At 41.1% G+C, this 15,412-nt stretch overlaps 1 protein-coding gene across 2 annotated transcripts in view; it reads right to left on the bottom strand.

Moving 5' to 3' along the window:
* The window catches only part of RNF144B (ring finger protein 144B), a 74,603-nt gene that overhangs the window by 26,328 nt on the left and 32,863 nt on the right, over positions 1 to 15,412 (bottom strand). The gene's annotated exons all lie outside the window — the stretch shown is intronic.

Here is a 15,412-nt window from a genome sequence, read left to right as displayed (position 1 = left end):
ATACATCTCAAAACAAAATTCTTACTTTGAAGTTACGTCATAAAAATAATACCAACATGGTTGGCATTAACTGAGTTAACAAGATGACTGAATCACTTAGTACACTAATGGATAGTTGACACAAAATGAAGCATTTACAAAAAAGCATCTTTATTTCTCCAATAAAAAAAAAAAAAAAAACACACACACACACACACACACACACACACACACACACACACACACACACAACATATGGGCGACATTACGCAGCAGATACTTTGATGTAAAGCAATACTGAAATCATGCAATCTAAAATCTTTTCAGGTCTAGACTCATCATAGCTCTAAACAGATCATAAGTGCATACAAATAATCATACATAATCAGTAAATAAAAGATATATGAAGAAAAAAATAGAAAATAAAACAGGGAAGAAGAAAAGGAACAGTGGGTGTATAAGTGGAAAACCATGCAAGGGAAATAATGACTTCTCAGAAAACTGTTCAAAGACTTTTCTTAACCACATGCTATTTTATGAGCTATCCGAGTTTAGCCAATATCATTTCCATATTACATAAGAAATACGAGCAAGCACTTAAGTGACCCTTTTATTCGGTTAGGTTAAGACTCTCATTCTTGCATACATGATTATAAAATAACTCAAAGCCGATTCCTTGAAGAAAGTCATCATTTAGGCGTAACCTTGTTACATGTCTGCATTCCATTGTGGAACATCTTCAGAATCAAATCATCTGACAATTGAGGGATGGGTCTGTTTATTGACTTTATGTGCTCCTAGCATAACATACCTAGATAACTTTATACTGAGTTTTGTCAGTATTTTTTAAAATGCAACCTCTCCTAGGTCATACATTGCATTATAGTTATTGTAGAGAATTCTGGGGGTTTGAGACAAGGAAGGTCATCAAAAAAAAATACAATAGAAATCTCTACTAATAACCAAATTTCTGCCTCAAAATGAATGTCCAAGCTTGAGCAAATCAACATATCAAAATAGAGCCCACTACATGGGGGAGTCTACTATATAACGGGGCAGGTAAACTAAAATGGTCTAACTTTAAGACAGGGCAAAGTTAGACCAGACAGCATGGGTGGCCAAATTCCTAAGATGACTTGGCTTTTAAGTTTTTAATGTTTAGCTAATCTCGGAAATAAAGCCAGGAAAGCCCCTTTAACGTATGGAAACAAAGTGATCACCAGTGCAGGCAGATACACTAATGTGTAATGACTGAAGCACATGGATTTCATTGAAAGTAGGAAATGAATGTGCCAACATGCAACATTCTCACTATAATAGGAAACTGATGTTTGTCTTTATGGCCTTGTCAGAATGATAAATCAGCAGGAATCTCTGATATAAAACAATATGAAGCATTTTGGGGTTGTTTTTTTTAATACACATATCAATGAAAACGCACATATGTGTGATACATTATTCCCACACGTGGGCATAACTACCAGGGTAACAGACACAGCAAATGCTATGCAGCCCAACAAATAAGAGGGCCTGTTTCCACTGAGATGTATTGTGCAATAAGCAATATATAGATGGTAGACGAGGATATGGAAAATTTCATGCACGCCATCATTACTTAACTGGGACAACAAACAGCCTGCTGTGATATCATTAGAATTACTTTATTCATATGATGGATGAGCTGTCACAATGATCTTTTGTGCATGCATTATTCCTCTGCCAAGATGTCATAGTGGACATTATCCCTGTAATGTGACATCACTTTTTTGGTACTATGATATCAGCATGCATTAGACCGGGGCACCACGGACTGGAAATGCTACGATTTATCCAAAGTGGAAACGTTATACAGCAACTGCAAAGTGGATGGGATTCATGCGAATCCCATGCCCACTTTGCGTTTAAAACTGCAGCACGCTCACGCTGCAGTTTCCAAAAGTCTACACAGTTTTGGAAGTCACTGCTTGTCAATTATAGATGGAAATGCCAGAAGTTTTTCCTTAGATATAATGATAACAAAAAGTCTGGAGGAAAACGCTGTGAACATTCTGGTCAAAGCGCTGCGGGAAGAACCGCGGTACGTTCCCACCACGTTTTTTCCTGCAGCACTTTAGTGCTGTGTATTGTCCTGTGGGGCCTTAGCCTTACTCCCATACAGTGATACTGAGGTGTGCATTATTCTGGTGCTGTAAGATTACAATGCGTTATCCCTATAGGTGAAAGGGAGATCATAATCAGAAAGTTCTCAACTTACTGCTTAATGTGCTAATGGCAAAGTGACATCCCACATATCCATATACATAGTTTAAATCTCACTGAAGACATGGAGAGTTTTACTCCAGTTGCCTTAGGATAACCTTTGACTCTCAACACCTCATGATGCCTCCAACTCAAGAATATCCATCGAATCCTCTCCTTTCTCACACCTGAAACTACAAATCTCCCGCTTAGACTACTGTAAACAAAAAAAAAAAAAAAAAAAAAAACAACAACACACCCCAAACAAAAACCCACAAACCCTACTCCAGTGTCTCCCAGGAAATGCTCTGATCCCCTTCCAGACCACCATAAACTGTGCCGCTTGCTTAATCCACCTCCTCCCTCATTCTTCAGCCGCTACTCTACCATTCCTTTCACTGGCTACCCATTGCCCAGCAAATAGAGCTCAAAATGGTAATACTGACATACAAAGTCATCTACAACCTGTCTCCTCCATACATCTCGGACTTAATCTCCTGCTACCTGCCCACAGGTAACCTCTGATCCACTCTTCACAGTCTCCGAGACTTCTCCCGTGCATCCTCCATACTATAAAACTCACTATCAAGACATACAAGACTGTTCCCCACAATCACAAGCTTCCAGAAGACTTTGAAGACTCATTTATTCAGAAGGCCTACAACCTCCAATAACTACTGCCACTAAATAACCATCTCAACAGCCTCAACTACTGTAACTTTCCCTTTCCCCTCATAGATCGCAAGCCCTTGCAGGCAGAGCTATTACTCCCACTGTAACATTTGGACACTGTTAGTATTGTATATTATGCGTACTGTAGGTAAATCCTCAAATGTAGAGCACCATGGAATTAATGAGATCTGTCATTATTATGTAAACCTGCCACCTACCCAGAGTTAAGAGACAAACCAGGAAATTCTGAATCTATGCTGGAAGCAGGCATCAATGCATGTCACAAGAGAATGCATCAGAACCAGAATCAGAGCATTAGGATATAGTCACAAGACCAAGTTCTGTCCAGGAGACATCGCCCACGTGTAGGCTGTATTTTCTGGACTAAACATAGCTGTTTGGTAGCTCACTGAATTATAACTCTCAATGCTGCAGTGAGTTCCATTCAAACATCCAGATCACTACTACTACAGAACTAATAGCTTTATGGAAGTACAGTACTATAGCCATCTGACTGGTTGTGTGGGCTCACTGCTATATTGCAGCGAGCTCCAGTCTGAGTAATTTTTGACACAGCGATACCAAATATGTTTTTTTGGGGGCGGGGGGGGGGGGGGGGTTGTTTTTTTTTGTTTGGAGGGGGGGGGGTTTGAATAGGCCACATGGTAAATGAGAAGGCAGGAATTTGTCTTTAATTTTTTTTTTAAATAAATTCTGGGAGGGGGTCTAGATTGGGTGATCTTCTCGCTAAAGCTGTTAGCATAAAAGGCAGCAGCCAGGCCACAAAGTCCCTGCAGGAGGCCTTGATAAGGCCCTGGATAGAAATAAATGTACCAGCAACCAAATGGTCACAGGCATTGATATGGGTATTCAACTGTATATGTGAACAAATCTTCATATAGACGTAGAAATATAGGCTATATATGAATGCAGTACATCTTCAACTATTAATGGGGACACACACACACACACACACACACACACACACACATTTATGGATCTGACAGAATATTTTAAGCTTTTATCAGGCTTTACAGCAGCAGTAACTGAGTTGTTTCTGTTAGGTCCCACCTCTATGGGACTATCAGAACAACCTGTAGCCATGTCATAAGTGTTTTATGGGAAAACCCCTTCAGGAGTTATTATTGCACAGTGGCTCCTTAGGATCACCTTGCAGTGCTGAGTCCTAGGTTGGAATCTGACAAAAGACAACATCTTCATGGAGTTTGTATGTTTTCCCCGAGTTTCCTCCCACGCTCCAAAGACATACTAAGGGTATATTCACACAGTTTTTTTTTTTTTTTACAAGCGGATTTTGACACGGAGTCTGCCTATAAATCCACCTGCAAAAATGGTTCCCGTTGACTTCAATGGGAGCCACTCACAGCTCGAGACATGTTCCTGTTTAGGCCCATTGAGTCGGGCCTAGTCAGGAGCAGCTAGCTGTGCCTAGGGAATTTAGATTGTGAGTCCTACTTGGGACAGTGTTGACAATATCTGTACAGTGCTGCGAAATATGTGGCCACTATATAAGCCAGATATTTAACACTTTAGGAGGAGTGGTGACAGCTCCAGAAAATTTGGGGCATACTAGAGATATCAGAACAGCAGAAACAGAAATCTACAGGTGTTGCTTAAAGGGATTCTACCATTAAAAAAAAAAAAAACTTTCTGTGGCTACCACGTCGGAATAGCCTTTAGAAAGGCAATTCGTCTCCTACCTTTAGATGGGATCTGCATCGTGCCGTTCCTTAGTAATACCGTTTTTTTACTGGTATGTAAATTTGGTCTCTGGCAGCGATGGGGGCGGGCCCCAGCGCTGAAAATGCGATGAGTGCGTCCCCAGCGCTGCCCGAGAACAGGATCCTTCTCCGCCTCTGTTTTCTGCTGGATCCTCCCCTTCTTTCTTCAGCAGCGTCCCTCTGTCGGCTCTTACACTAGTAGAGCCGACTGCGCATGCGCAGCCTAGTTCCGAGTCTGCGCATGCGCAGTCGGCTCTACTAGTGTAAGAGCCGACAGAGGGACGCTACTGAAGAAAGAAGGGGAGGATCCAGCAGAAAACAGAGGCGGAGAAGGATCCTGTTCTCGGGCAGCGCTGGGGACGCCCTCATCGCATTTTCAGCGCTGGGGCCCACCCCAACGCTGCCAGAGACCTAATTTACATACCAGTAAAAAAAAAAACTGGTATTACTAAGGAACGGCGCGGCGGAGATCCCATCTAAAGGTAGGAGACGAATAGCCTTTCTAAAGGCTATTCCGACGTGTTAGCCACAGAAAAAAGTTTTTTAATGGTAGAATCCCTTTAAACCAGTAAATGAATGACATACCCACAATAATAAATGGACCAGCAATACAGCAGGAAGAAGGGGGGGGGGGAGGAGAAGCAGTCTCTCTGATCCAAATTTGACAGTTTTTTTGCTTTTGTTTTTTTTTTTTTAAATTCAGGTCCTGTCCTGTTTAAGAGTCCAAACTGTAAGTCAGATCTTGCAATGTATGTATTTAAATACACAAGCCACCTCTTTGCACATAGCATGTTCCCAGACTGCATTATTCAGAAGCATAGATTAAACACAAATCCAAAGAAATTTCAAGAGCAAGTGAAAGTGCACATGACTGACAGAATCTGCTCCTCACCGGTTATTGGGAGAATGCTGCATACAAATCAGTTCATCTGTATTCTTCCTTCTCAGTGGCAATCGTGTCAAGCATGTCTGGTGCATAATCCTGAATCCAGCTTAGCAAAACAGTGAAATTGTAAAGATTTCGTGTGCAGAAACTGACTTCAGTTCCACATTAACAGTGGCTGACAAGACTTTACTGGGATTTACCTTCACCATCTGTTAATATTCATGTTCTTTATGCACGGTGTGCTTCACATTGATGATTACTTTTACACCTTCCAAGTTTGATGAGTCTCAAACACACACACATATATATATATATATATATATATATATATATATATATATATATATATATATATATATATATATATATATATATATATATAATTTTAGCAAAAGGTAAAAAAAAAAATATATATACAACACTCGCACACATTGTGTACACCCCAAATATGAAATTAAATGTGTAATATAGCAAATTAACAGCCAGCTTTTTCTAGTCACAAGTCCAGTTTATAGAAACCTGTCTTAACGTGCGCCATTTTTGGACCTCCCACCAATACTATGGAGCAGTCATTAGTGTGAAGAGAATACTTGGAAAAGAGCAGCAGTACCAAAATTCACCATTACAAATCATTACTGCAAATGAGCAGCACAGCTCCTAGTGTGTAAACAATTCACTATTGTACTCAATAAGAACACAAAGTTGAAATCACTGCCTGCTGCCCGGGATAGCACCCAGAATCTGGGACTGTCACTCAGATCGGGGGTGCAACCATAGAGCTAGGTGCACCAAGTGTGACTGCATCAGCGACTTGAGCAGAAGGGACCCTGGAATGTCACAGGTAGTGAAGTCACATGTTCTTTTCTGATACCGCTGGAAGACAATAGTAGACAGTCTGTACTGGACCACAATGGGAAGCATCAGAGAAAGCAGGGCATATTTTGTGTGTGTCTACCCCCCCCACACACACACACACACACACACACACACACTCATCTCCTGCAGCCTATTTAAAATACAATTTATATTTGCCCGGACAAAATAAATTTAAATATATAATTACACCTGCAGATTTGTTGCTGAGTATTTGTGATCTCATTCAGTAATTGTGCTTAAACCTGTTCTCAAACCAGCATAACTACAAACATGGCAGTAAAATAATAGAACTGGTGTCCAATCTCCAAAGGAAAGCCTGTTATGTTATTTTACTGTCATGTGGATTTAAAAACAAAGAAAGGGCCCCTTCACACGGCAGAAGCGTGCCGCTCATTTAGACACGTATACACGTATCCGAGCGCTGCGCTTCAAAACAGAGCCCATTGATTTCAATGGGAAGAGCGCATATATCAGCATATACACGTGCTTCCCATTGAAATCAATGGGCTCTGTTTTGAAGCGGCGCGCTCGTACACGTGTATACGTCTCTAAATGAGCGGCGCGCTTACGCCGTGTGAAGGAGCCCAAAAGCACACTTAATAAATTTGGAGCATTGGTCGGTCTCTCTCTCTACACTCTATCAGGAGGACCTGACTTCGCACAGGTGGATTTCATTTTTGGTTTGTGTAGTGTCCCATAACAATTGTCCAGTTTTGCACTGGTGCATTTTCTATATCGTGTGTGTGTGTGTGTGTGTGTGTGTGTGTGTGTGTGTGTGTGTGTGTGTGTGTGTGTCCATAAGCTTCATGTATATCTCATATTGAATATCAGTGAAAAACCTGCTATCGGTTGTTATGGATGCCTGGAGTAAAGCTGTGTGTATGTAACCTTGTTTAACAGTGTCATCCATAGCGCCCTGCCCCTTTAAAGCTGACATATAGCAGTGAAGAAAAATGGCTGGGTTGCTATGGAAACCTGGAGTAAAACTCTAATATGTGGCACTTTGTGCAGAGCTATGTATGTAATCCTCCGGTATGTGGTATTGTGTGCAGTGGCGCGTATCCAATACTCCCGCGTGTGGTATTATGTGCAGTGGCACATATCTAATCCTCCAGCGTGTGGAACTGTGTATCTAGTCCTCCGATGTGTAAATCTGCATATCTAATCCTCCAGCTGGCGTGTGGTACTGTGTGAAGACGCGTGTATCTAATCCTCTGACATGTGGTACTTTGTGCAGACGCGCGTATCTAATCTTCTGGTGTGTGATACTATGTGCTAACCTGTGTATCTAATCCTGCGGCATGTGGTACTTTGTGCAGACACGCATATTTAATACTCTGGCGTAATATGTGCTGCCCTGTGTATCTAATCTTTCAGAGCATGGTACTTTGTGCAGACATGCGTATCTAATCCTCTGGCATGTGGAACTGTGTGCAGAAGTGCGTATCTAATCCTCCTGCATATGGAACCGTGTGCAGACGCGCATATCTAATCCTTCTGCGTGTGGAACTGTGTGCAGACGCGCATATATAATCATTTGTCATGTGATACTGTGTGCTGACCTGTGTATATCTCAGTTTAGATATTAGTGTTGGATTGTGCATGTGGAATGACTGTATATGGCAGTTGGAATATGAGTAAAAGACTTGCAGGTTTGTATTTGCTAGTATCTCCAGAACGGTACGTCTGAGCGAGTTACGGGGTCTCGTCTTAAACCTTCCTGGACATCTGAAGTATCTGTGTGCTAAATTTGGTGAAGATCGGTCCAGTCGTTTGATCGTGCATAAAGAACAGACAGGAATTTATTTTTATAATAGAGAGAAAAATGAGTTTCTGCCCATCTGTTCTTTATGCCTGACCAAGCAACTGGACCGATCTTTACCAAATTTGGCACATAGATACATCAAGTATCTGGGAAGGTTTTAGGTCGGGTTTCAACTCTTTCAGATGTACCATTCCTGAGATACAGTATTCCCAAAAACAATGAACTGCATTAGCAAATACAAGCCTGCAAGTCTTTCACCCATTCTGACTGCCATACACACGATCAATTCACATAACAAAACTCCAGGTTTCCATAACTGATATCAACACTTAAATCCAAACAGATATACATGATGCTTACGGACACACAAAATACAACAGTGTAAAACTGGGCAACTCATATGGGGCCACTACACAAACAAAAAAAAGTAATCTACCCTTGCAAAGCCAGGTCCTACAAAACAAAAAAACAATTTTAGACAGGAGGGAGAATTTTTTTTCTCAAAAGAGTGTGTGACCTCCATGACTTCTAGGAGACTAAAGTAATCAAAATACAGTTTTCCAGCCCCACAGAAGTGAAAGAGTGATTGTCATAAATGTAACCTCCAGGACACATGGGACCTAGATCTCATGATTGCTAGGAGTACCAGCAGTTGATTAAAAACTTGTGGACATGAAATGTCCTCTATGTGTGAGGAACACCCCACTGACTGTACTCTAACATAGCCTTGTACTGACAGAGGGGTGCTCCTTACCACAAAGTCATGACGCTAAGCAACAGTAGCCCTTCCAACAGTAGGGAGATATCGGTGTTAAAATTAATGGCATCGATATCTCCAGCACATACCGGGAAAACCACCATAGCACTGAATTCAGTGCACTGTCAGCTTTCTAGTGGTATATAATACTGCAGATTGTTGAGGACATGAAAGGTCCTCTTTAACAATTCACAACTTACGACTAACCCCGCCACTGCACTGCCTCTTTATGACAAAAGTAAACAGACATGGCAAACACAGCCACAATTGAAGATATTGAGCAGAAAGACTTCAGCTTCCTACTCCACTACTCAGGCTACCTCAGTGCAGGCCTGTGGCGCCAAGCATAAAACACTTTGTGGAACTCTAGCTTGGGAAATATGACTTATGTTTTTAACCTATTTATATGACAAGTATTATGTGGGGTAAATATTACTCTTTATTTATATGCCATAATTACTATGTGGGACCACCGGGGAAAAACATTATAAAGTATGAAGGTCATTGGAGTGCAATATACTGGTAGGTTGTTCTGCTCCTGCTTAGCTGTCAGACGCTATGTAAACAAACAGGCTACTAAGTGTTCTATGGAGATGGGAGGGGAATGTTAATTGTTTTATTGCCTGTAACATAGCCCTATGAAGAGAGCTCATCTGTGTGTTTTCCAGTAGCCCAGGGGTAGGGAACGTACGGCTCTCCAGCTGTTGCAAAACTACAACTCCCAGCATGCACACTTGCTCTGCTGTTCTTGGAACTCCCATGGAAGTGAATGGAGCATGATGGGAGTTGTAGTTTCACAGCAGCTGGAGAGCCGAAGGTTCCCTATCCCTGCAGTAGCCCCTTTCTACCCCTCTCTTTTCCAGGTAAATAGAACTCAGCTTGATAACTCAAGAATGCAATATATTGTTAAATAAGGCTGGACTCACGTCTGTGCTAGTAGCCCATTCAGGAATTCCATCCCTCATTCCACTTGAAAAACGCGGAGAGAAAAGTCAGAGGACTTTGCTCTCTGCATTTTTGGAATGGAAACCTGGCAGACCCCATTATAATCTATGGAATCTTTAGGTAACCGCATTTTAAGCGGATTGGGTTTCCATCTTTTTGGATCCCCAAGTGAACCCAAACACTGGTGTCAATTAGGCAAAATATGAAGTATATAATTCAATCTATCCTATGTGGCAAACAAAGTACACAACACCACATAGCATCTTACAGTCACAGCAAAGTGGACGGACTGCTAGAGAATCCCATCTACACCTTGCAGAAAAATATGCACTGCAGACAAGCTGCGATTTTCAAAACCGTTGCAGTTTTAGAAATCCTAGCATGTCACAGCTATGAAAACACCAGCGTATTCCCTATAAATATAATTGAAGCAGAAAGTACACAGAGGAAACATCTACAAACTTTCTGTGGAAAGCACTGCGGAAAAAACAATGTATTCGACTACAGTTTTTTCTGCAATGCTTCTTTGCTGCAGGATGCTATGGGGGAACCCTAGCCTAAAATGGACCATTCTGGAGCCATGGGAGCTAGAGCGATCTTGGCTTAGTTTTAAAGCCAATAAATTTTGGCTGTAAAATAAGACCATGATCAGATTTGAAGCCCTTCTAGCCTTTGAAATGTCACTGGTTAAAGTGAAGTTGCATATACTCGCAGCTTTCACTTCAACAGGTATGCAGGGGGAAAAAAAAAAAAAAAAAAAAAAAAAAAGAGGGAGCAGCTAACAATGTGCAGGGAGGGGAGAATTCACCTGCCAAATTATCTTATCCCTCCCACTTCAGGTGACCCCAGGGGAAGGGATACCATGGGCTTTTGTTCATTATATCAGCCCCCCCCCATCATTGTTTACTGTGGATTTTTTTTTTTTTTTTTGCAGTGTGTGGATGGAGTTAGCCAGAACCCCATCCACATTGCAGGTACTTTAAAACTCTCATGAGGTTTTTTTTTTTTTTTTTTTTTTTTTTTTTTTTTCTTCTTCAATGCCTCATGCATCCACAAAACAATAGATGACAAAACCAATCAGCATAAAAGGAAAAAAAAATTTATATATATATATATATATATATATATATATATCATCCTGCATATATACATATACAGTGCCCAGATTCCTCTAAAGAGTTTATGAACACAGCTGAATTAATGAATCTGTGTCGTATAACACCTACAGGCTGTAATATGAAACTTCCTAGGATGCTGTACAAGTTCTGTGCACATGACTTCGGTTGTGCACAAAGTTAATAATTTCTTATGCGTGTTAACAAGTGTTTTGCTCTTCATGGTACAGAGAGTACAAAAGAAAAAAAAAAAAAAAAAAGAAAAAAATTGCAGTTACTCAGATGCAAGTGACAAAAGCAAACATGAGAATTAGCCTAAATTATTGCCCAAAACAGTATGTATAAGGGACGTTCACACTACCGTCATTGTCCGACAGGTAGTGTCCGCTCCTAGTGTGTGTCCGTTCAAAATCTCGCATGGATATTAGCAGTGGACACTAGCTGTGTCCGTGACACTTTTTCATTCATTTCAATGGCAATCGGGTGCGTTCTTTTGCACTCCGTGCCTCTCCTTAACTGTCCGTTTGTAAAGATGTCCGACTTTTCAAGCGGACAGAAAAAAACCTACAAGGCTGCATTCAAACATGACTTCTGGATATGTTGTACCACAATATTGGTTCCGATTTGAAATTGCATTAAGATATTTTGCAGCATTTTTTTGCAAAAACATATATACTACATGAAAGCAAAGCGCAGATGCCAACAAGTAAACAGTTGTATTAGCCAATGCTTGATTTACCATACGCTAACAATCAACTTATTAAAACTTTAGACTGTTTGCTAAAACCTTACATAAATTTTTTTTCCACTTTCATGCCCTAGTTGAACTACTAAAAAGTTAGTAGTTACATATTTCCAAATGTTCCTTTTGTGTTTCAAGCATATTTGAGTAATTTAGACAATTTACAAGTTTATAAGCAAATTTGTAAATTTTGAGTATGACTTTTTCCTGTACTCAGCTATGTTTGCAGACAGGAATAGGTGGCATAATGATAGAGCCTCCCATTAAATGAACCAGTTTGGAAAACTAGACCCCTTCAGGTATTCTTTGAGGGGTATAGTGAGCATTTTGATCAAACTAATATTGTTTTGCAAGAATTATTACAAATTATGAAAAAAATTAAATGTTCAATTTCTTCAAATATGTGTCATTTTAATGGCAGATTTTTGCACACAACACATCAAAAAGAAGCACACCCCAAAATATATCACCCTTCCTCACCAGTGTTAAAAAAAATATATACAGTTTGTGGCCTTAGTCCTATGTACGCACATACAGTAGGGCCAAAGAGGTAGGAAGTGCCAATTGGATTTCAAAACACAAATTTTGCTTGCAGATATTTTAGGCCCATTGCACATTCAAACAGGATTTAAGTTACCAAAGCAATTGAAAAACCCCATAAGTGACCCCATTTTATAAACTAGACCTCTTAAAGGGGTATTCCAACCTCACATACTCACCAATCTTCTTTCTTCCTGGTTTCTTGCATCATTTGGTGGGCGGGGTTTCACATGCAACCTGCCGTTTAGCTCCACCCCAAATTAGCATGTAGCTCCACCCACCTATATTGGACTATGAAGTACAGGCAGCAGCAACTCCATTCTGTGTTACATACAGAGACTGCCTGTCTCTGCCATAATGAACACAACTGAATTAGTTAGCCTGATAGCTGGGAGAACAGAAGAAATGAAAGCAGCTCATCTCCTCTATCCGATAGCAGGAAGCTAGGTCACGTGGTGTAGACACAGGAATAGCTAGATACACAGGCTCGCTCCCGTGCACTTAGCCCCTCCTCCCTCCCTCCCTCCCTCCCCCCCCCCCCCCCAGAGCAGCAGATACATCACTTGACTCATGAGCAGCTAAGTCAGGGTTGTGGCCACAAAGAATTGAATAAAGTAAGATAGTGGAGAAACAAAGCAGTTTTGCTGAAACAATGTATTTAGGAAAAGTCTTACATTCACATTAACAAGCAGTATAGATAGGATCCTTGTGATGGGACAACCCCTTTAAGGTATTCATTGAGGGGTATAGTGAGTATGATATACACTCAAAGAGGTCCTTACTGGTGGCCAAAAATAGTTAAAATATAACTTATTAATTAAAAACTAGTTGCCCCCAATACCCTCGATACGTTGTTTGTTAGAGGGAGAGAGAACGGTGTGGTGGCTATGATACTCTCAGACAGGGTGTGCACCCGATTAGATCTGAACAACGGCTATAGCTGTTTAAAGTCCAGTCCTCCCGTGCAACTATTATCCCTGTTAAGTTAAAGCCTAAAATCATCACAACGTTAGTAAACTACCGATACTCAATGTTGCTGCATGTGATATTACAAAGATAGAGGATGTATCTATAGCTAGGCTGTCCCTGATATTCAGTCTAATCAATTGAGCCCTGTCAGTCCCATATTAGCTCAGGTACCGAAAGGATCACCTCTAATAGTGTTTCTTCATTCAATCATTAGCAAAATAACCTCAACGCGTTTCCCTATCAAAAGTTCATCCAGTGATTAGATGCAGCATTATAAGGCATGTGATATGCGGTGAAAACCACAGTTCGCGGGACCATGAAGGTTGGCCCCGCTACTAAGGGATTGATTTAGGGGTATAGTGAGTACTTTGACCCCAGAGATTTTGAAGACAATTTGCGTTAAAAAAAAAAAACAAACAAACCAAGAGTGTCATTTTAAAAGGCAGGGTTTTTTGCACATATCACATGAAAATGAAGAAGCACACCCCAAAATAGAGGACCCCATTTCTCCCGTGTTCAAAAATGTACACTTTGTGGCCTTAATCCTATGTACGGACACACAGTAGGGCCCAAAAAGAAGGGAGCACTAACTGGATTTCAAAACACAAGTTTTGCTTGCAGAAATTTTAGGCCCATTGCATTCAAACAAGATTTGAGTTACCAAAACAAGTGAAAACCCCCATAAAGGACACCTTTATAAACTAGACCGCTTGAGGTATTCATTGAGTATAGTAAGTATTTTGACCCTATAACTGTTTCACAGATTTTACTAACCTTGGGATGTGTAGGTTAAAAAAAAAAAAATTACTAAAATGTCCCTTTATCCCCAAAGGGATATGCAGCCTGGGGTCACTTAAAACAACCCCCCCCAATGGGGGGCTCGTTATGGAGCAGGGTCTTACTGGTCAGATACAGCTAAGGTCCGCTCAAATTACGTTGGCACTGACAGGGAGTCCTTTCCTGACTGCCCGACGTAATTTTACTATAGGGCAGTCAGAAAGGACCTTTCAGTGCCGACGTAATTTTACTATGGGCCAGTTGTTGAGGGGTAAAAAAAAAAACAAACAAACAGAATAAAGGCATTCATACATTTAAAGTGGTTGTCCCATGAAAAGCATCTTATCTACACTGCTAGTTTAAGAGGATTTAAGACTTTTCCTATATACATTGCTTTATGAAATCTGCTTTGTTTGGCCGCCATCTTAATTTATTCACTTCATTGATGACACTGTGTTTCTATGGCCACTGGGCTTATCTGCTCATTTCCCAAGTGAGATAGCTGCCTGCTCTCAGGGGGGAGGGAGGGGCTGATAAGCAATGGAGCTCCTCAGCAGATAGGGGAAGGGGGAGGCGAGAGCTTCGGGATTACTGTGCTGTCTATCTTCAGCTTTTCCACTTATCAGCCGGTTTAATTGAATTTGGCTAATAAGGGCTGAGATAGGGAGTCTATTACCTCTGTATGTAATGCAAGCTGACAAATCCAGCTCTGCTACATCAGCTTTATACTGTGGTAATGCATTTACAACCAATCCGTCATTACTGACTGCAAACTTAGCAGAGCAAGGAGGAAAACTGAGGAATTTGGTGTCGAATTTTCCAAGTGTTTAAAAAAAAAAAAAAAAAAAAGCCTCTCTTATTTCAATGATTTTTTACCCCACTAGCGGAATTTTCAGACTTATGATGTACAGACTTAAAGAGGACCTTTCATGTCCTTGGGCACATGTGGTTTTATAGAATGCTAAAAAGCCGACCAAGTGCTTTCAGAGGGGGCATTCCTTACCGCACAGCCATAACGATAGGGGAGGGCATTCCTCACTGCTCAGCAGCTAGGAACGCCCCCTCTGACAGTATAGCGTTACAGACAGTACTGTCAGGAGAGGTGTTCCCAGCTAGACTGTCAGGCATCGCGGCGTTATACAGTAACAGCAAAGTGGATGGGATTCATGCAAATCCGATGCCCACTTTGCGTTAAAATCCGCAGCGCGAACATTCTGCGATTTCCAAAACTGGCGCGATTCTGGAAATCACAACATGTTAATTATATCTATGGAAATGCCAGCCGCTTTCCCGTAGACAATGGTAACAAAGTCAGCAGGGGAAGTCTCCGTGAGCTCTCTGTTCAAAGCACTGCGGGAAGAACCCGTGATGCATTCCCGCCGCGCTTGTTCCCGCAGCGCTTTATCGCT

The sequence above is a fragment of the Leptodactylus fuscus genome, chromosome 4 (genome assembly GCF_031893055.1).
Source record: "Leptodactylus fuscus isolate aLepFus1 chromosome 4, aLepFus1.hap2, whole genome shotgun sequence".
Classification (NCBI taxonomy): Eukaryota; Metazoa; Chordata; class Amphibia; order Anura; family Leptodactylidae; genus Leptodactylus; species Leptodactylus fuscus.
Note: the sequence above shows the minus strand (reverse complement) of the source record. Positions and strands in the feature narration are given on the sequence as shown.